The 27,917-nt window shown below is 35.7% G+C and overlaps 1 long non-coding RNA gene across 1 annotated transcript; it reads left to right on the forward strand.

Moving 5' to 3' along the window:
* Nucleotides 1-259: 259 nt before the first annotated feature.
* On the forward strand, nucleotides 260-27,917 carry LOC149779350 (uncharacterized). Its single transcript, XR_016415398.1, has 3 exons — nucleotides 260-703; nucleotides 13,357-13,489; nucleotides 27,311-27,917. It is a non-coding gene; the product is annotated as an uncharacterized LOC149779350 (long non-coding RNA).

Genomic DNA, 27,917 nt, shown 5'->3' on the forward strand with positions numbered 1-27,917 from the left:
TCGATCGATCTATCGAGAGAGAGAGAGAGAGAGAGAGAGAGAGAGAGAGAGAGAGTGAGTTTTTTGGCAGGTGGGTACAGTTCCTAAAGCAGAATAATATCTTAGATCACTTGTAAATATATTAAAATATTTAATAGCCCATTTCATGCAGACTTCGGTGAACTTCGTAATTTGCTCGGAATTTTGATCACGTGGCAGATGGTCAGCTGACCGTAATAGCCACTCGATAGGTGGTGGGCAAAATATGGCTAATGCTACAGCATCAACTTCTGTAACTACTTCAATATCGTTTATCGAGTTGAAAAATGCGTATTCAAAGCGATGCTGCCGCAGATATTGACGGAATTTAATATTGGAACCATCCTGTCTTATTTTCTGGAAACCAGGGCGGATTTCAAACCCATACGAGAGAGTAGCTTGGAGCTGTTTACATCTGGATATGTACATGGAAGTAAGGAAGCGGTGTCGAAGTAAACAAATTTAATCCTGACAAATTGCGGACGCTTCAGCATCAGCATCAACTTCTGTAACTACTTCAACATCGTTTATCGAGTTGAAAAATGCATATTCAACAGCGATGCGGCCGCAGATATTGACGAAATTTAATATTGGAACCATCCTGTCTTATTTTCTGGAAACCAGGGCGGATTTCAAACCCATACGAGAGAGTAGCATTGAGCTGTTTACATCTGGACACGTACACGTAAGTAAGGAAACGGTGTCGAAGTAAATTTAATCCTGACAATCAAAGAGCAAGTTGTTCAAACTATTTCTGTGCATCCGAAACGTCACTATAATAAAATGCGTTTCATATGAGTTTATCAGATTTGTTTTTGAAAGTCTGTGGATAATTTACATATAAATTTCAATCATTTAATTAATTTTATTTCTGAAATATTTCTAAACAACAATGGACGCCATTTTGTTATGTACATGTACCCACCAGTGTTTGATTAGCTGGAGTATAAAGTAACTCGGGAGGTTATTCGGATAATTGACCTATCGCCAGTTGTCAATCATTCTGCTCGATTGACCAATCAGCGAGCGCTATTATACACACCTCCAGACACTGTTTAAGTCCGCCATTTTCCTCCGACAAGCTGCTTCTGTCGATATCGACTCGGCTATTGTATATATTTACAAATTTCGCAACGGTTCTGAGAAGTCGCCCCACTTCGTCTGGAGAAGTCGCCCCAATGATGATATATAGTAATTCTGAAATATAGCCACATGGTTAAGGCTTTATTTATTGTTGTTTTTCTTCAACTTAATAGCTTATTAAATCTTTAAAATTTGCAATTTTTCAACTTTTCCATTTGATCAACTCCGCTTCTGTACTTAGCGAAAAATAAGTGTTATCTGTCCCTTTTGCTCTGCTCTTCCAATCATTAGATGCATTTTAATAATATTTGTAGAGATAGTGTTATCAATATTTTTTATTACATTTACATCTAAAAATGAAACATGCGTACTAGATGCAGTATAGGTAAATTTAATCGTCGGGTGGAAATGATTTAGGCGATCAATCATTATTTTTTTCAGTTCTTCACTTGAATGCTTCCAGATCATAAATATGTTATCTAAAAATCTGAACCAAAGAGATGGATTAAACTTTTCGTTTTGAATAAAATTCTTTTCTAATTCACCCATGAAAGGGAAGAGTATATATGAGCCATATTAATACCCATTATCTGTATGTAATTCGTATTATTAAATTGAAATTAATTATTTTCCAAGATAAGTTTTTATTTTTTTGCAAATATCTTTCCTAGATTGTGTGCTATTATTAGGATTGTTATCAAGAAAATATCTGCACGCTTTAATACCATCTGCATGCGGAATGTTGGTATATAGTGATGTTACATCTAATGATACCAGGATTTAAATTATCAGATAGATGTGGAATATACTTCGACTTTTTAATCAAAGTAATTGTATCTTTAATGTATGAAGGAAGTGATTTCATTAAAGTTTGTAAACACTATCAATAAATTTGGATAGGTTATCAGTATATGAATTACAACCTGATATAATGGGTCGTCCTGGAAAATTTAAAGGTAAATTATGGTCAGGATTTTTATGAGTTTTGGGTAATATGTAGAATTGAGGTGTACGTATGTTAAGAGGGATAGTATCAAATTCCTCATATACGGAATTATTATTTTGAGGTGTACGTATGTTAAGAGGGAAAGTATCAAATTCCTCACTTACGGAATTATTATTTTTAGCGATCTCATTAATGCATGTTGAAATTTTTTATTTAATTTCTAACTGATGTTCAACTTCTTTAACATAATCATCTTGATTCACAATAATAATAGTGTTTGACTTATCCTTTTTAATCACTATACTGTCATCATTCATTAGATTATATACAGACTTAATTTCGTCCTTATAAATATTACTATGATATTGCTTTAATTTAGTGAATATCTCTTGTGTGATCGCGTGTATATATATATATATATATATATATATATATATATATATATATATGAATCACGTAAAAGATGACTTAATTGTGTTATTAAAAGGTTATTTGGGTGACAAGCTTTGGGATGACTTCTCCAACCAACTGGGCGACTTCTCCAACCATTCTGGGGCGACTTCTCCAGATACGTGGGGGCGAGTTCTTCGCATACCGATGTAACTTAGAGAAGTGCAAGCGATGGATAAATGCTCTCGCTTTCTGTCTCTGTCTCAATGTTGCTTCATATGGCAAATATTGCTCACCAATATCATCTGGTATATCTTTTAATGTTATCACGCACGCCATTTTCACAGAACGTTTGTCGGAGGTTAAGACGTTGTCAAGTCACGTGTTCGGTAGGCGGAGCGATCTACCTTCTGGCGTAAGCTCAGTTACGGAGCAACTCGGTTAAATTTGATATGAAATGGGCTATTACCTCTTCTTGGTTCATAATTTCGCTTAGTTTATAGTCCATGCGCCAGTACCTGATGGCGAACGTTCATGTGAATGGCGTAACTAAACAAAAGTTGGTAGTGCCCTACTTTCATCATTAAAACCATCTTTCACGTTTAAATCGTAAGTGTGTATTATATTTTTTAATCAATGTCAGGACAAATAGAAACTAAAAAAGAAAACAATCAACTTATCAATATGCAAAGGTGATTGTGAATATCCACAAAAGGCATAGAACTACATTTTGTAGCGGACACATTCGGGTGATGTGACGAGTTCATTCACTCAGTCAATACACAACACCTTGTAGTAAATCTTACCTCCGTTCAAAGAGCAAATTTATGTAATTGTGTGCGATATAAATAAACATTGTGTATATTATGTAAGCAGTATCAATGATATGTCACTCGTTGTATAAATTTTTCATGAAAAGGAAACTCGGCAATCTTCGTTTCCTTTAAATGAAAAATTTATAAATCTCGTGACATATCATTGATATTGGTATATCAAATTGTGATCCGTCCTTGGCGCAATAATGCGCATATATAAACATTCTGTCTCTGTCTGTCTGTCTGTCTCTCTCTCTCTCTCTCTCTCTCTCTCTATATATATATATATATATATATATATAGACTTGTTCAACATGGCAGCTCTGACATATTCTGCTATATTAACAGTGGTTTTGTGGCGAAGAAGCAAAGACAGAAGATCACATATTATCTCAAGAGAATGGATCACGCATATTTTGGAATGAAGTTTAGTGATCAAGACAAATAATGGGCTCCATATGCAGTTTGTCAAACTTGTTTTGAGGTTTTGAGAAACTGAAGATCGCCCTGAACTTTGGAATACCCATGAAATTGCTTTTGTGAGAAAAGACATTTTTGGACTAGAACTGATAGAATATAGTACTCTTGGATGTAATTGTTTAGTACATAATGTGAATATATCTTACTTATTTTTGTGAAACTAAACCTGACGAGAAACGTGAAAATGGTTGCAAAATTTTAAATCAGGATGTCAAAACATATGTATGATCACTTAATAGAAAGAAAACATCTCATCAATTTCCTTGTGTTTTTATTCGGTTTTTTTTCTTCTGCTTTTTGATAATTTTGGTACAACCAATTTAAAGGAAATGAGCTAATATTTCTGAAATTTCTCTTGTGACAACGGACAGGTATCGACGTAAACATATGGACTTCTACCTTAATAAGTAGAGCTTCTGATTAATTAAACTAGACATTAGTGGAACGTTATAAATAGATATTATTGAAAAATAATTATACCTACCATTATTTTGTAAACGTATAGTCCATTATCTGTATCTTGGTCAATACGGCTAGATCCAATCATTAAAAAATGCCTTTTTTTGTAAAAATAATTTTTGAACGGAATACTATTTTGTGTGTAGCTTGCGAATTCTTGGCAAATTATCAAAATATCTTGACACACACTTCATAGAAGAAATATGTATATGTCAAAATAGAAGCAAATGTACAGTTAACGCAGTATCTACATGTATATTATACGCACTTAAACATATAAATAAACTTGAAGAATCTTGCAAGGTAAATTTATAAATAATAATTTAATCGTTTGACACAGTGCCTACATTGCCATGTAAAGACCTCCCTATCTACTACTAAACATTGGGGATACAAATGAAAATAAATCGACACGAAAATCGATAGAATTATATATCTTAAATAACATCACTACCTAAATTAGAGGAAGAGTGTGTATACAGATAAACACATAGAAACCTTTTCTGAATAGGTGACCTACTGCACAGGAAAAATCGTCTTCCTGTCAGATACAATTTCTCTTTTCAATACAAATGTGTTTTAACTCAAATTAGGAGAAAAAAAGCCGTTAAACCTGGATAAAAACGTATATTGTGTAAAATTGATAGAGGTTGGATGTGCTATTTTTATATGCGTCTTTTGGCAATGAACGGCATGAAAACAAGCAAAAGGAAACTCTGTAAAATTTCGATAGTTTGGGCGAACAGATTTGACAAATTTTGTAAATATTACCTAACAGTATTCTTAATGGCTGTGCCACAGGGTGTGTGCGACTCGTTTAGCTCAGTATTGCAGTTGTAGATAGTGCTTGCACTTTCTGTTTCAAGCTGCCTCCGCTGGCTAGCCTCTAACTTCCATTGGCGAAAAGGAGAGCCGGTGCGTAAGCCTCCCCAAGCTAATACATAGCCCCTCCATCACCAAGACTCCTGCAGTGCCTACTCGTGGCAACACGGACACCAGGCTGAACTAAAGGGGATCTTGGAGTAGCAGTGGACTCCATAGGTGTGGCTTACAGGACCCTCAGGTGCGTGGACACATTCTGGCGTCACACAGACTATTACCCTACCTATGGGTTAAATATAGGGACCTGCCTATCCTTCCAAGTAAAGTCTGTTCCGGCATCGATGAGGCTCATTAGAAGTCTTTGCCATCCATTGAAGCCAACAAATTATCCAGCCGTAGCGATTCATCGTACCATAGGGAACTGACTCCCGTGGTTGAGATGATGGGATTGCCCCTGTGCAAAAACTTTCCCACTTTAAACGCTCTCCCGCACAGGTTTTGTTGTGGAACCGATAAGTGAATATACTAGTACTTTTTGAAATACGTGCGGCGATGAGGGACTGGCGAAGCGACATGTGTAGGCGACTACTGGCAGTCATAGTCACAAGCCTGCATCCTTTGGACAAGTGGTCGCTCACTTCTGTATCCAGGGCATGAGAGGAGTCAAGAAGCATACGGGGTGACTGAGCAGCTCATCTTAGGACAACACTGCTCACCCTATACAGGGAAGGGTATAGAAGTGGTGACCTAAACCTTGTCTGCCTGTATAGTCTTCCCAGTTTATCGCGACTGGCAGAAACTAGCAGACCAAAGTTACCGAGTAAAAAGAAACTTGTCATAGGAACATGGAATGTCCGTACTCTCATGGATAGTCACACGGGGGCAAGACTCAAAAGACGAACAGCCTTTATTGCCAGAGAAGGATACAATATCGGTTTTGCAGCACTCAGCGAGATCCGACATGCTGTGGAAGGAAACATAGAAGATTAGGACAGGACCCATGTAGTGGGATCTACCATTAGGACAACTGAGCCACCTCCAGACCTACCAACGTACATCAACTAGAGACACGTGAAACTCCGCCTCCCTTTGAGCGCCTATGCTCCGAACATGACATGCTCAGATGAAGCCAAGAACGAGTTGTATACCGACTTGGACTCTATCCTCTGGTATGTTTCGGCCAATGACAAACTGTTTTGCTGGGTGATTTCAATGACAGAGTTGGCATGTACCAGTCTCAGAGGAGATGTGTGATTGGGAAACGTGGAGTTGGCATTGACCAATCTCAGTGGAGTGGTGTGATCGGGAAACATAGTGTTGGCAAAATGAACATCAACTCAACGGTCTTCTTCTACTGAGCAAATATGCTGAATACAGCTTTGTGATCTCCAATACCATATTTAGACAAGCGGACAAGTACAAGACAACGTGGATGCAAAAATGATCTAAGCACTGGCGCCTCATATCCAAAGAACTACTGACTGGAGGCTCAAGAGAAAAATTTACCCAATTCAAAGAGATGGTGACGGAATCAGCAAAGACAGTCCTGGGTCATATAACAAGCGTCCACCATGACTGGCTCCATGAATATGACGAGGACATCAAGATCTGATTGAAGAAAACAGCAAGACATTCTCTAAGTGGCAGAAAGACCTAACTTCAATCTTTAGCAGAGACAAGCGCAAGCACCTTCAGGCAAAAGCTCAACGGGAACTCGGCAAAATGCAGGATCGATGGCGGGAAATTAATGCTAAGGAAATCCAGCAATATGCTGATATGAATAAATCCAAAATGTTCTTTAGAGCCATTAAAGCTGCTTATGACATTCCCAGATCAGGATCCAGCCATTTGCTCTCCAAAGATGGCTACTCAACCATCAAAGAAATGATATAGATAAAGGCAAGATCGAATAAGCATTTGAGCAAGCTCATCAATCGCACATCCAATGTCGGTATAGGAACCCTACAACAAAATCCATCAAAGAGCTCGACTTCTCCCCATCTGCGAATTAAGTGTGGAAGGCCATTGGACACATGTAATGCGACATAGCACCAGGTAAAGATGGAAAACCTGCAGAGGTATTCAAGGCTCTTGGCACAAAAGTATTTCCAGCTTTCCATAACATTCCCACTAGCATCTGGGAGGAGGAGGAGATGCCTGCAGATCTACTAGACACCACCATCACCTCACTATATAACAAAAAAGGCTAGAACTGAGCGCAACACCTAGAGAGAAATTTCTCTGCTCTCCTTTTCAAGGAAGATTCTTTCCCGCACCATCCTGAATAGACTTGTCGCAACCATACAGAGGAACCGCCTTCTGAATAACAGTGTAGATTCCTTTCATGCTGCAGCACAGTCGACACGATCTTCACTGTGATGCCAATACAGGATCGATCCATGGAACATAACATGATTCTCTATACAGTGTTCATCAACCTAACAAAGGCTTTTGACTCTAAAAACAGAGAAACCCTATGGTTCATCCTTGGAAAACATGGCTGCCCCAGAAAGGTCACCACCCTTATTAAGTTGTTCCATGACGACATGACAGCAACGACAACAGAGGTCTTCACAAATGGGGGTACTCAGATCAATGTGGCGTCTCGACCGGATTGAAGCAGGGATGTGTGCTCGCACCTGCGCTATTCAACATCTTCTTCACGCAAGTCATAATCCATGCAGTGAAGGATCTGTACATTGGAGTCTACATCAAGTATCGCCTTGATGGATAATTGTTTGACTTGCGTCGGCTCTCTGCAAGAACACTGACACAAGATAGACTTCCCGAAACTCTGTTTGCAGACGATGTGCAGTTATGGCACACAAGGTATACCACTTACAGACCATTGTGATACACAAGGTATACCACTTACAGACCATTGTGATACACAAGGTATACCACTTACAGACCATTGTGATACACAAGGTATACCACTTACAGACCATTGTGATACACAAGGTATACCACTTACAGACCATTGTGATACACAAGGTATACCACTTACAGACCATTGTGATACACAAGGTATCCCACTTACAGACCATTGTGATACACAAGGTATACCACTTACAGACCATTGTGATAAAGTTTTCTGAGGCATCAGGTGTGTTTGGTCTGACAATAAACGTGGATAATATAGAGTTACACCTTCAATCATCTCCTTACACGAACCCACCACAATCACTATCAATATCTAGTGGAGAGATGGATAACGTGGAGAGCTTTACAAACCTGGCAAGCACAACGTCTTCATATGGGTCGCTGGACAATGAAATTACAAACAGGACCCGAAAGGCAGGCCATACCCTAGGAACCCTTAGTGTCAGAGTCCTTCAGCAAAAAGACATTCGGATGCCCACTAAGATCAAGGTATATAAAGCTGTCGCCCTGCTCTATTGCTGTCAAACCTGGATTGAATAATTCAGGCATGAGAAACAGCGCTAGCAATTCCACATGCACTCACTGTGGTCAATCATGCACATTAGAAGGCAAGACAGCGTGTTCAGCTTAGATGTCCTCGATAGGGTCGGTGTTCCTAGAATTGAGGCACTGCTGCTGGGATGGTCTGGCCACGTCAGTTGGATAGAGAAGACCAGATTACCGAGACAGTTCGTCTATGGTAAACTCAAGCAGGGAATGCCGAAACGAGGGTGCACCTGGAAAAGGTACAAAGTCAGTTTTACGTGTAACCTGAAATGGTGCGGAATCCAACACAGCGACCTGGAAGACTCGGCGAAGGAATGGTCTACATGGCGCACACTCATCACAAAGAATGTTAAGTAGTGGAGGGTGAAAGCTTCCAACGATTCGCAGCCCTGTGAGAAAAACGGCACATAGCAGCATCCCAGACAATCACCTGTACAGACTTCCCATGCCAGACCTGTAACATCCTGTGTGCCTCAAGCTTCCAGCTCAGGAGCCGCATGCGCAGTCACTGTGGCCAACACATCTAGCGTCATCATCGGATAAGATCGACAGCCGAAAATTTAATCAACGGAAGATGCAATCACAAAAAGGGAGGAAAGACAGTAGCATGTATTGTAAATATATACTTAGTCTTTGAGACATCATGTAATTGCGGCAAAATGATCGTCCGAAACGTACGTTTTTGGTTGTAGACATATATTTTGTTTTACGTGCAGATACGTACTTGTGTTTGCAACAAATGCATTTATTATCCGAATTTTACTGTGCTTACCCATAAATATGCCTTTACATCAGTACAACATACCTGTAAGGAAATATGTTGTACTTCGTGATTTGTTTTCTATAATTTTAATCAGTGTTTTGCGTAATCCTGTTGGTCGTTTCTAAATGATACCAAAAACCGCCCATTTCCATAGTTGAATGATTTGATTGTATAATGAAAAATAAGTAAAGACACAAATGCACATATAAATTAAAATAATCGCAATTATTTACCTTAACTCCTTAATTACACGTGTACACTGCGTACAGAAATTTAAGCAATGAGTCATATATCACAAGAACAAAATCATCAGAAACAAATAATCGCTTTATCACAAACAAGAGCAACATTTTCTTTATTATGAATATGGTGAAGATAAAGTTATGTACCATATATGTTCCACTTAGTCTGCGACAATACAAGATATGTAAATCTTGCCAAAGGAACTAACCAGCAAATCTTAGGATCGCGATAGATGTTTAGCTACCCGGAAAGAAAACCTTCATACTTACTGTAATCAAGCAAACATTATTCTTGCTTAGAAGACAACTATTTGATACAAGATAAGAATGGTAAATGGTGTTCAATCGACATTATTAGAGCAGACGATAAAATGGAAAACAACTGCTGAATGATTGAGCGGAGCGTAAAACGGACTTGCAATGTTCTTCATTCTGATCAAAGAGAATGCAAACGTCTTGGTAAGAGGCCTCTATTCATTGTTTCTTTTATTGTAAAACTAAATAATTGTATGCAGCACAAGAATATATATATATATATATATATATATATATATATATATATATATATATATATATATATATATATATATATATATATATATAATAAGGGGTTGATATGATACAAATTGTGAGCAGCTAAATGTCAAATAATATTCAAGCAGCCAAATTCACCAAATTTCCGTAATTGCTGTATAAATACAACAGCTTTTAAACCCATACTGCTTGTATACTCATCTACCCACATACTTGTAATACTCATATTATAATTTATGACTTTGCCAATTAATAACCCGGAGTTAAGATTTACTACAGGCAGCTGTTTATTGACTGAGTGAATCAGCTCCTCACATTAGCCGAGTGTGTCCGCTAAGAAATGTGTAGCTCTATGCCTTTTGTAGCTATTCACAATCACTTTTGCAGATTGATAAGTTGATTGCTTTCTTTTTTTAGTTTCTATTTTCTTGACATTGATAAAATCCATATAATAAACACTTATGATTTAAGCATGAAAGATGGTTTTAACGATGTAAGTAGAGCACTACCAACGCTTGGTTAGCTACACCAGTTACATGAACGCTTAGCCATCACGTACCGGCACATGGAAATTAATGTGGACTAGAAATTAAGCAAAATGACGAAACAAGAACAGGTAATTAAAATATATAAATATATTTACAGTTGATCTGCTAAGTCATTATTCTGCTTTGGTAATATTACCACCTGCCTTAAATTCCTTCTCTCTCTCTCTCTCTCTCTCTTTGGAAATTTTCATATCTAATTAATAATAATCGATTTTTAGAACGTTATAGTATGTTTAAGAAACAACAATAACAGCAAAATATTAAATACATGTTTCAAGGTTTTAATCCAGGGCAAATTCCTGTTTTCTCTCACTCCAAATTTATGCGCAGTTTGTCCGTTATGCATGAGAGGGTGGGGGAACACATATCAGACAGGATTGTGATGGAAATGTGTACCATATTAAATACATTTAGAAAACTGGAATTATCGATACTTTTAATCGTTATTTTCATACGTCACTAGTGATTAATATGTGGAAAGTGATCATTGGTCTAGAATCAACTACAGACGCTCGCGATAATGTTTAAATATGCGTATTATTGCGCCATGGGCGGATCACAATTTGACATACCAATAGTATCGGTATATCAAACTGATATATATATATATATATATATATATATATATATATATATATATATATATATATATATATATATATATATATATATATATATATATATATATATATATCTGTGTGTGTGTGTGTGTGTGTGTACGATGTATCATTGATATACCACGAGATGTATAAATTTTCCATTAAAAGGAAACGAGGTTTGCCCGAGTTTCATTTTAAAGAAAATTTTTTACAACGAGTGGTATATCATTAATACAGCGTACATATTATAAATATATTTTATTTATACCACATACAAGTTTACATTTTATATGGGAGATAAATCTGACGGCCATAAACTGTGCACTTTAGGGGAGTGAACTCTTCACAACCCCTTGCACGTATATACACACTCAAATAAGACGCTCTGTAGTGATTCATAATGTCCAGTACACGTCATTCATATTAATTGTTTTGTTTTTTTAGCAATATTAAATGAAATGAAAACACAAGGCTGACAGTTAACATCAAAATTTGTTTAATAATGTGCATGCACATGAATTTGCAGCGTTTTTTGTCATGAACAGTAACATGGCGGCCATTTGCATCTATAGCCACACTGCGATTCGAGCCAGAAACAGCAAAATAACGGAAGAACAAGAGATAATTAAACAATTTAACCCTAACTACGTTTCATTGATATTGTTTATGTCCATATTTCGCTATTGCTCCTGACTGCTAGTATCACTTTCAATAATTTTCCTACGTTTCCGCTGTGTGGGCCCTGTTTGAAAATTCGCCTGTTGAAAGAAGTTGTCTAAATTAGGGATCTCGTTCACGTTTTGCGGGAGGTTCGTAACAAACATATTTTGTATGGCGATGTTTGATCCGCAGGATGGGTTACTGACAATCTAATTTTTTTGAATATTACACGTTATGAATTTGATATAATACAGTCTGTTTCTGTGAAGTTTGACATTTTATTGTTGTGGGGATGGGGGTTGACAGCATCATTACTCGGATGGCCGGTGTTGCTCAGGTAATTGAAGTACGTCTGTTGTTGATTGTCACTAATGTTTGAGTAGCTGTTTATAGACTGCACATTTTTGTGTCCTGAAATTTGCATGATATCAGTTGGGGGAATGTTTTTGTCTCTTAACTTCTGACATAGGTACTTTTGGTTACTAGTGTTTGGTAATTTCTTTCTATCTGTAATATTTGCCTTTTCTTTCATTTTATTCGTGATGCATCCAAGTTTGTTAATTCCAATGACTTATTTTTTAAACCATTTTGGGTTTGTCGCTGAGATTGGGATAGTGTTGGGCGCAATACAGAAAGGATCATCACGTTGACAAAAATCTGCTGGTCTTATCTCAGCATACCCTTGGTAGGTAGGAAATGGATCTCTCTCTTTGTTGTTTTTGTTTTTTTAATACATCTCAGGATTAATATCCTTGATGTCCTTGACATTGTCTCCTGTTCTTGTTTTTGTCTGCCTTTCATTGAGTTCAAGATACTAGAGACCATTCTCATCTTTCTTTAGTGTAACATCCCTCCCATGTCAGATTGTTATGTTCAGTCACTCCCCTCAAACCAAAATGCACAGAGTTGTTAAACCACAATGTGTTAACAATGGCTTCAGGTGATTCCATCTCCAATAGTTTTTTGCTATACAAGGTATTTATTTCTTTGTCTGTGATCGGTTGACTCCAAGTGGGTTCATTTCGTTTTCCTTTAGATTTTAAATCTTTTTGCTTAGACCGAAGAGCTTCTCTTTTTAATGCAAAATTTGAGTCTGTTCCTCTCATGGATGTACTTGCAAATGTCTTGATTTTAAGGTAGCAAGCAATGGAACTGATGACGCTTCTTAAGCTGTGTTCGGTTCAAATTCAGATCCATCTTTTCTCCTAAAACTGAGTATAAACCCAGTCAGGTGCTGATCCAATTCAGATGGGTGTATCTTGTGTAAATTTCTGAATTCATTTGTTTACTGCAAGAATTCTCTCACTGGCCTTACATCAAAAAGTGTAATGTTTAAGGTGTTTGCATTCTGCTTACTTTCTATAAATTTCAGTATTTCATCAGGCTCATGGTGTACAAATCTATCTTCCCTATAAAGCTCACATTTGGACACAGAATGATCATTTTCATTTACAAATGTCTCAGCCATGTCTCTATCAATTTCTCCATATAACTCACAGTTTAGCAGATTAAATTTTGCTTGATTATTTTGCTCCTTATTTGATGTCATTATTTTCCTCTTTCCACAGAGTTGCAGTGTTTGACGTGTGCCTGAGGGAGAAACGAAACAGCAGTGTTGACAGATATGACAGCAGATGACACAGGGTGGAGCTTAATATCAATTCTTTCCTGAACTGAGTATGGTTGTCTTTGTATAAAAAGGTTAGTTTCTATAAAATAGTTTACATGCAAATTATTTTCTTGTTATTTTCTCCTTTTTGATAGAAATTCATATCCATGTTTAGAGAGTATAATAGCTATACAAACATGATCATTATGCGTATTCATATGCCATTGGTAAATCACAATTTTATATACCAATACTATTGGTATATCAAATAGCTTTATACCAACACTTCAAAATGCCACGTTATTTTTAATGTAAGATATATATATATATATATAGTTTTAATTCACTTATTATAGCACTGTCTTGCACCCTTTTTGTTCCTTTTGTTTCTAACCAACTATATAAGAAGGTCATTGACATTACTCTTTATCATATGTTTCGTTGTATTCGTATGTCTTCTGCATTGGTGCACTGACACCATGAACGAGAGAGACATGGAAGAGCGAGTACCGCTGTCAAATACAGGGTGACTCAGATTACTGTTGATTTGAGCAAACGGATAATACTCAAACTGGACGGTTCTCGGCTGTACAACTGGACAAGAACTAGCAGACAAATACTGAGCGCAAGTGGGACACGTTCACTGCTGAATATAAGAAGCTGACATGAAAGAATGTTACTTTTGAATTCCTTGAATTTGTGATGGAAGAGAATGCAAAAATTTAATATCGGTAAGTGAAATTAAATATTTTTACTTGAACGTCAACTAGGCGAGAGAAGGGAGAAAGAGTGAAGGGAACGGCGAATAGCCAATAATCCCGTGAATGACTTCAGTTGCCCGTCGGACGTATGCAGTGTTTGTTGCGAAAGGGAAATTACTCTGAAAATTTGACAACTAAGACAACCTGAACGAGAGAGACCTGGTAGAGCGATTCATTGTACTTGAACGTCAAGCAAAGTATCAGAGTCTAAAGTGAAGGTAACGGCACAAAGAGCCGATTATCCCGTGCAGGATTTCAAATCCTATTGCGACGTATCCAGAAAACTGCTGACTGGAAGACTTAATGACAAAATAAACTTTATGAACTAAGGAATACTATTCAGTAGTACGACCAGTATAAAGTTTCGACCCTATGCCCATTAAGATACGTCTTAACATCACTATGGACACAGTTCCAGAACTCTTCAAATAATATGAGTTGCCTGACATTTTTGTAATCTTTATTAACCTTTCGAGAAGAGCGCCACCTATCAAATTATTGTGCATTTTTACATGCAAATTCAAGAAAGGGCTGGTCAGTTGATTTTCTAGAATTCCTAAAACCTTGTCGATATGCCTCGGGTACCAACTCATAACCCTTCAAGATATATTCCTTAACCACATCATAATGATCACTCTGCTGTAGTGACAATGAACTGTAAGTAATTTAAAATCCTGAATAAAATTCAGGAAAAGTCAAGAACATAATTTAAAGCTGAAGTCGATGACGTGTCTGTAATATGTATTGAAGTGTTGATATATCTATAGTCTTTTGTTGACTCGCGGAAATATAATTCTGGATTTGAATTCAGTATAAATTTCAGTGAATGGTTTTATCCAAGAAGTTGATCAGAGCACCTTTGCATTTCCAGAGAATATAATCAATTCAGTTCATTAATTTGAAGAAAATAAAATTCAGTCCAAAATGGTCACATCATAATACAGCTTGAAAGTGCTGGATGTTAAAGCACGAATGGTAAAATCCTCACAGTTACAATCTATATATATATATATATATATATATATATATATATATATATATATATATATATATAGTGTTCTCTACTTGACTAAAGGTTACAATTAGCATTTTCTAAGAAAGCCATTGCCTATTGGAAAATAACCTTACAGAATGATCCAATGATCCTTGTTTACTTACGTCACAATAACCTGTAAAATTCACTTAGGCAATTCTAAATACTAGACCCAAATAAACATATTTATTCCTTCTTGTTTAACTGAATAAAAGTCCTGTTATTAAGTTCATACTCATATATACTAATGAAGATATTATTAGGATAAATAAAATAACGAATTCAGTCAGGTCAATCAGAAATGAACTCAGTTGTGGATACGGTAAAGTCAAGCCAATGATGTTACTTTACAATAGCATGTAATGAAATAAAAACACTTTAAACTAACTAACAAAGAATTACATTAAATATAAATAACACTTCCCATCATAAGTAGAAAGATTTACGCAACAAAAGCTTTATTTTTACTATACGTCAAATATACATGCAGTTAAAATAGACATAAGATGAGATCTACTGAATGACACAAAGTAGACATGAAACAATATATTTATATGCATGTGAAAGTATATATGCTATCAATGTGTCTTTTTCAGTGATGTGTCTGATGTCAGTATTATATTTCTGCAACAACAAAATCCACTGTAATATCTCTGATTTTTGTTATTCATATTGCCGATGAAAGTAAGAGGGTCGTGATCACTAAACAGAATAATCTAGAAGCTGAACTAATATAAATTTCAAAGCGTTGTAACGCCAACATTAAAGCTAAACATACCTCCCCGATAATGGAATAACTTCCCTGGTGTTTATTTAATTTCTTAGAAAAAGAGCACACTGGATGACAACACCATATTTGTTTTCTTGAATCGAAAACTTGAACTTGCATCAACATATAATTGAAATGATTGACTTAAATTTGGAGCTGTAAGAATTGACGCATTCCTAAATATGGCCTCTAACTTATCAAAAGCCTCCTGAAACTTTTCAGACCAATGAAACTTTGTTTTCTCGCGCGGAACATTTGATGAGGGCTTATCAATTACCGAAAAATTGGAACAAAATGTCCGATAGTATCAAGCTATACCCAACAATCACATCCGTTGTTTTTTACTGATAGGCAAAGGGAATTCAGAGATAGCCTTGATCTTAGCATCTAGATGTTGAATTTGTCTATATCCCATTATATGTCCTAGAAATGTTACCACATCACGGCAAAACTCACTTGTTGATAAATTAATTTTCAAATTTGCATCAGTGAGTCTGTCTAAGAATTTCAAGCCTGTTTATAATGATCTTTCCATGTGTTATTGTAGATGATAACATCAACGATGTAAGCTTCACAATTATCTAGACCAGATGTACTCATGTTCATTAAATGTTGAAAAGTTCTAGGCGAACATCTCATCCTATAGGGCATCACTTTGTATTGATAAAATCCATCTGGAATTAAAAAGGCCGAAATTCCCTTTGCTCTTTCCGTCAATGGAATTTGCCAAGATCCATTCAGAAGATAAAATTTGGTGGTATGTTTTTGCATTTTCAATTTTTTCAGTGCAGTCATAGATTATTGGTAACGGAAATGAATCTATTTTAGTCACACTGTTCACCTTTCTATAATCCTTGCACATGTGGAAAATATTTTCTGCTCTCGGAACAAGTATACAGGGTGAACTACAGTCACTTTTACTCGGCTCTTTGGAATCATTCTCCAGCAAATACTTTTTTTACAAACATTCTCTACTTAACCTCAGGTCACAATTAGCTAGTATTAGTTGTTTACATCAAATGAAATTAAACAAATAATGAACTCAGCTTTGGACAAAGCCAAGTCCAGCATACAATGTTACATTACAATAGCATGCAATGAAATAAAAAATTAAACTAAGAAACAAAGAATTAAAATAAACAAGATATGTGTTTATAAATTTACTAGAAATCGATGATAGCAAGTTCCCCTTAATAGTCAGACATTTAGATGAATCACCAATTGTTGGGAAATTTGAATCTCTTTTAGAGGTTATAAAGTCCTTGAAATAGAGTTGGGTGCTTACTGTTTAAATTGGAATTAAATAGTTCATAAGTATAAAGTTTCCTAGTAATTTCCTATTTAATATATTTATGTTTTGAAATTCTGATACACATGAATAGTTCCAAAAGGATAGATGGCTTTGTTCTGGATTATATAATTTAGATTTGTGCATTTTGATATGTAAATAAGAGTTAGATAAAAGGTCTGCAACTAAAACAAACATACCCTAACGTTAGCTCATGAAAAGGTGTTCAGGGAATGTTTTCTCTGAAGTCCACTGGGATTGTTTATAAGTTAGGGTTCAAACATAGTGAATGGTCTTTACACTCAGATTAAGGGTCAGATTTTGTTGGGTGATGACTTCCTTCCCATATATCGAGTAGAGACGTACATGGTCTAATGGACGCACCCTCCTTACTTTAAGATCAATCAATCAATATAGCAGAATGAAGAACTGGAGGTATTAGGATTACATTAAATGTAAAAAAGAAAAACCTTCTTCTTTGTGAATAATTCCGTTTAGCTCAGTTAGGCGCGACTAAAAGAGTTTTTCCGAGGGTAGACAGCAATAAATGTTGGTCATTTCATCTGATGACGGTGTGTCAGTTACAGATAAGAGATGACGTTGCGCCAGCTACAAATACGTTTGATAAATCGTAGGAATGTAGGATTGAAGGTGTAGATTTAAAATTGAGATATGAAGAATGTGATTAAAGAAATAAATGGCAGAATCACCAAACTACTTGTAAGAAGCATGCCTTGGCGAGAAACTGCATAGGCTAAGTATCAATATATCACAGTGTTGTGACTGATCTACTAAGCAAGAAATGGACTTTCCTCTGCAAAAACGTATATTCGGAAACATTGCTATTGATATTTGTTGACAGTATTTGCTGCTAGAATTGTAAAGTACGCCGTTGTTCCAATATATGTGTTAGTTGAACTGAACAACGTTATCCAGGTAACATTGTCAGCCAGTGGTTCTAATCGCCAGTTATAAATTCTACCATCACCAGAATTTAATCGACCTCGCAAATGAAACTGCCAGATCGAAACCGCGATGGGACATTTAATCTTTAAACAAACATTACTTGTTTTACCTTTGGTTTTCCATTCCTGTCCACCATACTCTATAAAACTGAAAAAAAGCATTATTTGGATTCTATCCTTTATACTGCGTGGACGCACTTGCAACAAATACAACTCGGTTATCAGATGTTTCAACGAATGGTGGAATATACCCAGCGTTGTTTTAGTTCGCTTAACGCCACCGACCGAAACAAGGTCAACATAAGCTTTATTTGCCAAATCGGCTGGATTAGTCGGAGAATAATTTGTTGTTATTTTATTATCGCCTATGTCAACGGAGCCTGATATTACGTATCCGGTCTAATTAATGTATTCGGCATCAGCTTCAGCAAATACAGCTGTGATCGCTGATGTTTTACTTTCGTCAACATATACTTATTTGTTAAGTCAGATGGATTAAATGGAGTATATCTTGACTTTTTTTTAACTTTCGTGCCAGACATTGTATCACCGGATAACCTTACGAAATTGTTTTTTTTTTTATTTTATACAAATCTAACATTAGCCAGCAAATCATCATTGTCCAACGTTGTATTGTCAAGTTGTGTTGTTTGAATTAACTTACCGCCCATATATATTGACCCTGTCATTGTTCCGCCAGAAAATTGTAAATACTCTGTCGGTGGACCTTTTAACAAAGCATAAATTATTGCGTCAGTATTATCAACCGGCGATTAATTAATTGATAGACCAGTCACTTTAGCACTATTGCCCATTGACAGTTTTTTTTTTGCCATTGTGTCGCCATCATTCTTTACACAAGCATCATAAACTAATTTTAGTTGATTAAAACTTGGTACTTGGATTGTGTTAGCGTTTTCCATTGTAAAATCTACCTCCAACCCGATTATCGTTTTTCCTGACATATTAACATTGCCAGTCATGACTCCGCCAATCATTGAAAGTTTAATATCGTCAACGTATTTCCACTGCAAATAAGGGTCCCCAAGTGGCCGAGTGGTCTAAAGCACTCACCGTTCTGGATCACTGCCATCTCACCTCTGTCTGCGTGGGTTCGAGTCCAAGGCTCGGCTAGCGCTGGTACGTGGGAAAGCCTGTCAGTAGCTTCTCGTGGGTCGGTGTTTCTTCCCTGGGTTTTCCAGGGTTCTTCCTCCACCAGTTATACTGGCCGCCATGTATAGCATATCTTGTGCTGAAAAATGGCGTTGAAGCCTAGAACAACAACAACAACCACTGAAAATAACTTAAAGCTTGTCTTTGATTTAGATTCAGCGGTGAATATGCAGTTTCTAAATTTATAATTTTTTGACCTGACATATTAATTTGTCCGCCATTGTTCCACCTTAGTTTATCTAGTTTGTTGTTGTCAAATGCTTTCAATTGCGCGTAACATACAATTTGAGTCGAGTTAACGTTTAACCACTGTTTCTAGATCTAGTACGCGCTGGCATGACATTGACAAGTTACCGGTCATTGCACCTCCGGATTTGTTAAGATATCCCGATAAGTCCACGCTTCCGTTTTGTCGTCACCGTATCTGCCGAAGCTGATCTGGTTAATGCTGTTCCGACTTTTGTGTAATAAGTCATTGTTTATTTCTTACTGGTAGATTAATTTTGTGTCAGACATTAAGTATAAATCGAACATGTCAGTAGTAAACTTTGACAACGAGCGATTGATCGGGCACAAACATAACAACGAACTTCCAGATTTTCATTATCTTATCGTTGACAGGACAGGATCTGGTAAATGCACTTGATATTGAATTTACTTCTCAACAATAACTTTCATTACGACCGTGTATATATTTACACATTAATCCACAACAGAAAAAGTATGATTTATTAAACGATTACAATGAGATACTACGCGACGAAATAAGTAATGGCGATGATACGTTTTATTTGTGATCAAACAAACGGAAAATTGAATTCAGGTGACCGAGTTTTATTCTTCCGAAGAAAACAAAATATTTTATTTGAAGATATTCCGTTGAATAATAGCGACATGAATAAAATACGATCTTACTTTTCACTGTCACGAAATCGAAAATGTAATGCGGTATATCTTGCACAAGGATTTTATAACGTTGACAGATTTATTCGACGAATACATGATGTTTTATACTACTTTCGGGACTTGACAACGTTGATGAGCGGAATATCGCAAACGAACAATGTGGAGACGTAGCTAAATATAGATTTATCGAGTTGTTTCATAGAGCCACATGTGGCTCCGCAACCAGCGACAAATACAACTTTTTCGTATTTAATAAACTTGCACGAGATCCAGAAAAAATGTTTAGATGTTGCATTGAAAGATTTTTGTGAGCAATTTTGTGCTGCGATGTAGAATACATGGACAAGAAAAAGATTGCTTTACTAAAATGTTTGCATCAACGAGAGAGGCGTTCAAAAGGAAAGTTCAAGAAGAACGACAAGGACAATTTCAAGCAGCTGAAGAAACTGCTAAACTTTTTAAACCTTTACATCAACTCTATCCGCTGATAAATTAAAATAGATACAAGAAAAAGGTTTGTTAGGATTAGGCAAGGAAAAACAGGTCGCTGAGATAGAACAAATTACTGACAAAAAATAATGATAAATTCGAAACAGAAAAGTATTAGCAGAATTATTTCAACAACAGCAAGAAAAGATAATTGATCCAACTAAACCTTCCTTGGAAGACAATAAAGCAATAAAAGAAAAAAAATTGAAAATATGTTAGAACACACAAAATAACAATAAGTCAAAAGGAATATGTATAATTCATCAACAATTTTTTGTCGAAAAATATACCTGATGACCTTGATAATATCCGAAAACAGAATACCGACAAATACACAGTTTAACGAATTACCACGAAATATTATTAGAGTTTGATCTGACGAAGGCAGTAATATCGAGTATGACGATAATATTACTGATGTGTCAAAAAGATATAATAGAATGCGTAATGCTGTAATAGCTCTTGTTATATCTCAAACAGCCGATAGATATAGAAAGACCTAAAGGTTATGGCAAAACTGAGGATTTTGTAGGGTACTTAAAATATTTGATTTAAATTGTGATGCAATTGCTTCAAACGATAGACTGGGATATGGTGTGTTAGAATCTTTACGTGGACGAGAGAAATAGTTGACCGGTTGGTGCTGTTGATATCGTCAAAGGAAGTTGGCAATGCCAGTACGGAAATCGACAACGAGATCTTAGATATATTAGATCATATTCGCATATACGGATCATTGACCACAGCGGAATATGCAATTTTACATCGCGATCTTATTTAAGTTTTATATCGCTTTTGGTGGTGCTCAGGTCATTATTCGCAGTAGTCGATTGAGCCTCTTGTAATCACAGTTGAAGCATCCAATCCAACGTAACATTCCTTATGCTATTAACGACTCGCATTGCAACCTTTTTAGAGATTTTGTGCAACTCGCGAGACCAGAGAACTTAGCAATTTTGGTGCGCCTGTGAAAAATTCGCGAACAACGTCACAGAGTTCTGTTCCATAATATGTCGCACAAACGGTTACGTACGACTGTTATTATATTTAAATATAAGGTCGATCTTCTCGATAGAGTTCTATCGTCAATGGTTGCAATCGAACATTATGCCAACTGTAATACATTCGAGAGTACGATATCGAGTGCAATAGAATGAAATGTTCCAATTTAATTTCAGATCCAAAAATATACTGGTCCGCCGACCTCCTGACGTGTCAGAATGGCGTTGTCAAGAACTCCGTCGAATAATTCGCAATAGTCCCAAATTATTATTGATTTACAATGAGCACTTTCTATTTTCACTGCATAATCCGAACAAATGTTACCTTCCAAATAAATATCTAAGCAAAACATGAAAATATGTATACAGACTCGATCATAAAAGAAGAACACAATAAAAAGAATAAGAACAATCATCCAAGGAAAATTATTGATATAAAGGCGAAAGAGTAAAACAAGCATTTCCCCGACATATTTTTTCTTTGTGTGCTTTACAATTGAAGATATATTTTACAATAGGACGCGGAAAGCAAATTAAGCTATTATAAACCGTAATGTTAATCATCGGTCAAATTTATACTTATGTCAATGATATGCTCCGAGGTTCATTTTTAGAAAATACCCGTTATAAATTTCAGTTAAAAACACACGTTGCAGTGAGATCTCCCCGTTTGAGTCTATTAGTACATTTGAATCGAGAGCGATAAACTGAAAATGGTTTTATTTGCATGTCTGCTATAGTGCACAATTTATCCATACGTCGACGTCTTTTCAAACAATTCGCTATTTTTCGCTGTTATCTATTTTCAGCCAATCGCATGCCTTATTTATTTTGATACGGTGTTTAATGTACCATGACGTGTATTGCTGCTTCCGTAGTTCATACAATACTCTCTTTTATGTATATAACATTGGACAGGTTGGGTCTTAGAATAATTAAGTTATTTCTCATTGGATATATTAGGTAATGTTTGGTGCAATGTGACACGTAAAAGTTACTAGCAACATGCGTTTTCACCTCTTTCGCTTGTATTTAAGAACCTAAGGCTGAATAATTTTTTCATTTTTATTTTTGTGTGTTTTTATTGTAACATCAAGATGTATTTTATATTGTATTTACATATTATTTACGAGGAAACATTTGTTTGGTTATTCAGTACAAAAAGAAACTGCTCATATGTTTGGATTATTCAGTGGAATTAGAAAGTGTTCATTGGACTACAATATTTGTCTGGGACTGTTTTGAGTTATTCAAATGAGTTATGGACAATACTATTTTGAATTTTCAAGATTATTGGCGGACCAGTACATTCAGCGATATGAAATTTATGTATAAAAGTTTATTCCTTTGGACTTCAATATAACTTTTTAGTATTAATTTGAATTCGATTCATTACACACTAAGTTTCCCTTAAATTGTAATTTTACAAATTTAATAATTAAATATTTGTTACGTTTTACAAAACTTGTTGAGCTTGCTTCTTTTTTTTTTCTTAGTTTATGACCACAGAGTCGTTACACTTAGCTGGCTGCTATCGTAATGTCCCCGTTTTTCTCATGGCTTGGAGATATGCCTTCGTCATCCAAACAAAAGGTTTCTTTCTGATGCATTTGGTTTCAGTGAAATTAATACCAGCCGCATACGTTGAATACTTTCAATATGAGCATAATTATGCGACATTTCGCAATAAAGGCAAGGTAATTTGTAAAGTTTTTCTCTATTTTAAGAAATATCGCGATACAAAGTCTAATATTAATACACATACTTCATAGACGGGTACTCACATGTTCCTGTACGTATAAATGGTTCAGTTTTTCAGCATACTGTCATAATGTTTGAAGATATTGCATACATTGAACAAATCAACTAGTTTTCTTATTTAATACCAGTATTGCGGAATGTCTCGTCAGAAACACGAGTACAAGAGCGTTTATAATCTTTAGTGACGCCTTATTTTTAAAGGGGTATACAATGCTGAGTACCGTATTTTTGCAACAGCGCTATTAATAATATGTGTCGATGAAGAAAAGATGAGTTCCAAAATTATCTTCCCTCTTTTATGGCAGTCATTCTAACTCCACATTTGTCATATATGTCGCTTTTAAAGAAGAAAGTGATATGGTAACAATTTTACGTAAACACGTCTGAGTTATGTTTATGTTTGTAGAAACGCTAAATCTTTAATATTTTGTATCGAATGGAAACCTATGTAACGATTTAAGATTACGCTATATATCCACATATGAATCATGATACCTCATTTAGCGATTTCAGTAAGTATTAAAGTGGGAACTTTAATTCTACATTGAAAACTGCATCAGTTGATCATCACAAAATGAAACAAATTGCAAAACACTACGAAACAACTTCGCTTCTGCTCAAAGTTTGAAAGAAAATATTATTGATTTTGAATAATTTTTATGAAAACAAAGTTGATTATTGGATAACAGGCAACCAAGTGTTCCTGAACTGCGTAACAACGTTATGGTGGTGGTATATTAAATACCTTATTTGAATGAATGAATATAGCTGATTAGCTGACACTAATTGCCAGAAAGAAGTTAACGTTTTTCTTCATAAACCCTTGGCACGGATAAATTGTTCAGAACAGTAGTCTTGAACCCAAAATCCATTTTCATTTTATCTCTGTATTCGCATATATACAAATGGATGTAACCAAGGAGATTTAACCTGACAAGAATTCAATGATGGATGCATACAGCAGAATATATCTAAAAAGAACAATTGAAACAGTATGACATGTTCGTTGTTAACTTAACTGTTGTACTTCACTTTTGTCAGGTTCATTTCAATATATACCATAAAAACTTCCAAAAGATCCAAACACGGCTGTTCGGATTATCCTTAGAGTACCAGGAACATAATGCAAATTCTACCTCTTTGTAACATCCACTGGCTACCTGTTTGATCCAGAATCAAGAACAAAATCTGTTCATTATTCTACATTTAGTCGACTCGCTCTAATCCAATATGCATCTGAACTCACCCATGTGTACACCGAATCTAGAAAGGTACACTCCTCTTCTGGTACTCGTATTTTCATTGTTGTCATTCCTATAACGAAGTCATACGGGCAACGGTTTTTTTTTTTTTCGTACCAGGTCCCAGCTACATGGAACTAATTTCCCAATGATCTTAGACACAACGATACATTGGTCTCATTAAAGAGTGGCCTTCAAACCCACCTATTTCGGCTACAAGAACATATTTAAAGAGTTAATATGTTATTTCCTTAATTATTGTCAGCTAGTTTTTAATTTATAAATTCATGGTGTTTGCTTTTATAATATTGTCGTTTTATATGATTTTATGTGTTATCGAATACTGTAAAGCACTTAAAGCTCCTTAAGACTGGGTAATGTATTAAGTTAACAATATTATTATTATTATTATGATTATTATTATTAAATGTATCCTATTGTATAGAGTGTTCATTTTGTCATTTGTACCAGGAAAGTAGTGTATTTTTATCACGCAATAACATTACAGTCTGTTTGAATTGTATTATTTGTCTGCGCCCATTCACTACTTCTTCATAGGCAAGAGTATCTGGACGTACCTACCTCATTTAAATGCACTAACGTCTGTTTTATATATGCTTTCAACGCATTTTAAAGTAAGCATTTATTATGCCGCCGGGAAACAACTACACTTTGCATTGCAAATTCCTTAGAATCCCTTCTAGTGTTATTATCTGCAGTGCTCCGCAGCTACAGGAAGAGTCAGTGGCCTGGCGCCATCGAACAATGTTGACTGCACAACGCCACTGTCATGTCCGGAAACGGTTCAGCGTGGTCCACATATGTCGTGGATTGTTTGAAGCCAGGATTAAAACAATATTTCTCCACATAATTTTAATGGCATGTCATGTGCTAGTGCATTAGATGATCCTAAATATCCAAGTATCCGATCATCGATTATAGGACATAGAAAAATCTTCTATTACGAAAACAGCCGCTGTTTTCTTTACAGGTAGAATAACGGAATCCTTACTCTCAGCTTCATTCTGAGGATTAAAATTATTTCATTACATTTTCTTTAATCATGCGAAACTATTTTATAAGCAAAAGGAACAAACCAAGCACAATAGGCCTACATACCAATGACATGGATTACCAAATCTGAATCACAGCACCGAGCAGAATCAAGTTATAGCACTCTCATCCGAGACTTATGTTCCATATGTATGGAAACAAGAACATTGCTGTTTATTATTTTGCAGTTTAATACACACCAAATGTTAAATTTGAAATCTTAAAATATGCAATATCAGTGCCTATATCTTCTCAGGAGACCATTTTGGATTTTATTAAATGAACAAGATACATGTGTAAAGGGTCTGAGCTCAATGGTGGGTGCTACATGATTAACGGCTTAAGTTAGTCGAACAAATTTGAATGTTTTTAACTGAAACCATGTTAGAACAATGCCATTATTAACACGTCATTAACTTGAGTCCCATTAGTTGCTACTAATAATAGCTCTAAATGTATAACACACTAATTTGATTAAATCAGTAAAATTCTTTTAAATAATTTTATTTTAGATAAATAGAAAGCTGATTTGTCAACATAGGATATGTTTCCTATATGTAAACATTAACTAGTACAGCAAATTATCGTGATATTATATGTAAACATTAACTAGTACAGCAAATTATCGTGATATTGTATGGCATCATCAACTATATGTATATCGTTATACGTGTCGTATACGTGTCGTAGACGACCATATCGTCACAACCCTTTTTAAATTGTTCATTTGTATCATCATTAACATTATCATCACATTTATTATTGTCGTTAAGCTTGTTATAATTGGATCAAATATATGATTATAAAAACGTTGATAATTATTATTTAGCATTGCTATTATTATTGTTATTATTATTATTATTATTATTATTATTATTGTCGATGGCGAAAATAAAGATGATGTTGGTCATTGCCGCTTTCAATAATAATAATAATAATAGTAGTAGGAGTAGGAGTAATGGTAGTATCCCAACGCATTAGTGTCAAAGGTATTGCTATACTATACACCATTTTCGTCTTATATGCGTACAACGTTACCTAGTGCGGATAATTGTTTTTCTAGTTAGGTGAATGAGCTAGCATGCATCTCATCGTAGATCGCATGCGGTGAAAGACACAAAAAGCACGGTATGCACGGATATTTTACTCTTGCTAATATTCATTTTCCTGTAGATTTAAGGCCTGTTTCTGTTCTAACCGACACATTGGTCTTTTGGGAACTTGTCAAGGAGTTTATGGTCTCCATTTCATTCTACAGCCATAGGGGTAAGTGTTACATTTTTTGTTGCAAATATGTGATGGATATTCAGATTTAATGACGTAGCGTGAAATATTTCTTTATCACTATGCGAATTTGCAACGTTATGAACTTTTGAACTGTTACAAGTTGTTATTAAGAATTTAGTTTAGTAGCTTGTATGTATAGATTTTAATTCCATACCTATTATTACGACCAGCGTTGTTTTATTTTAGCACTGTGTGTGCGGGTGTATTAGGCTGTCGGTCTGGTTGTTTGTACGTCAATCGGTATGGGGATGAAGCATGTGCGACCATCAAGGCCCTACAAGAACGGAAGTGCTGATCTGTAAATCTGTGCGCATGGTGGATCCATCAAGGGGGTATGTGGTCAATACAAGTGTGGGCTAATCAAAGAATTCAGGAGACGTGAGGTTTGACAATGGAAATGTGAACCAGGTCAAAATTTCTCGTTTACAAGGTTTACAAGTATTTAAATGAGACATACGTTGTTATGACTCGTATGTGCTGTACAAATGCCTATACGAGTCATGCGTCGTGTTAGATGCAGTTGTTATATTTATTACAATTGATAATGTTTGTTTCGATTGATTATATCGTATCAATGGAGTACATGAGACGTATGTTGTGTTCAATTGAGTACATTTGAGTTACATCTATTTGCACGAGATTATACGAATAGTACCTTTATTACACAAGATTAATGAATCACACCTTGGTTTTACTGTATCGTGTGTGCAGTGTTTGAATATGTGAACCACATTTTTGCTTCCCCATTTCCGAATGATTGTATGAATTGTTTTCTTTTTTGTCATAAGGTTTC

Source organism: Sinohyriopsis cumingii, chromosome 17, assembly GCF_028554795.1.
Source record: "Sinohyriopsis cumingii isolate HCF-2022 chromosome 17, ASM2855479v2, whole genome shotgun sequence".
NCBI classification, from domain to species: domain Eukaryota; kingdom Metazoa; phylum Mollusca; class Bivalvia; order Unionida; family Unionidae; genus Sinohyriopsis; species Sinohyriopsis cumingii.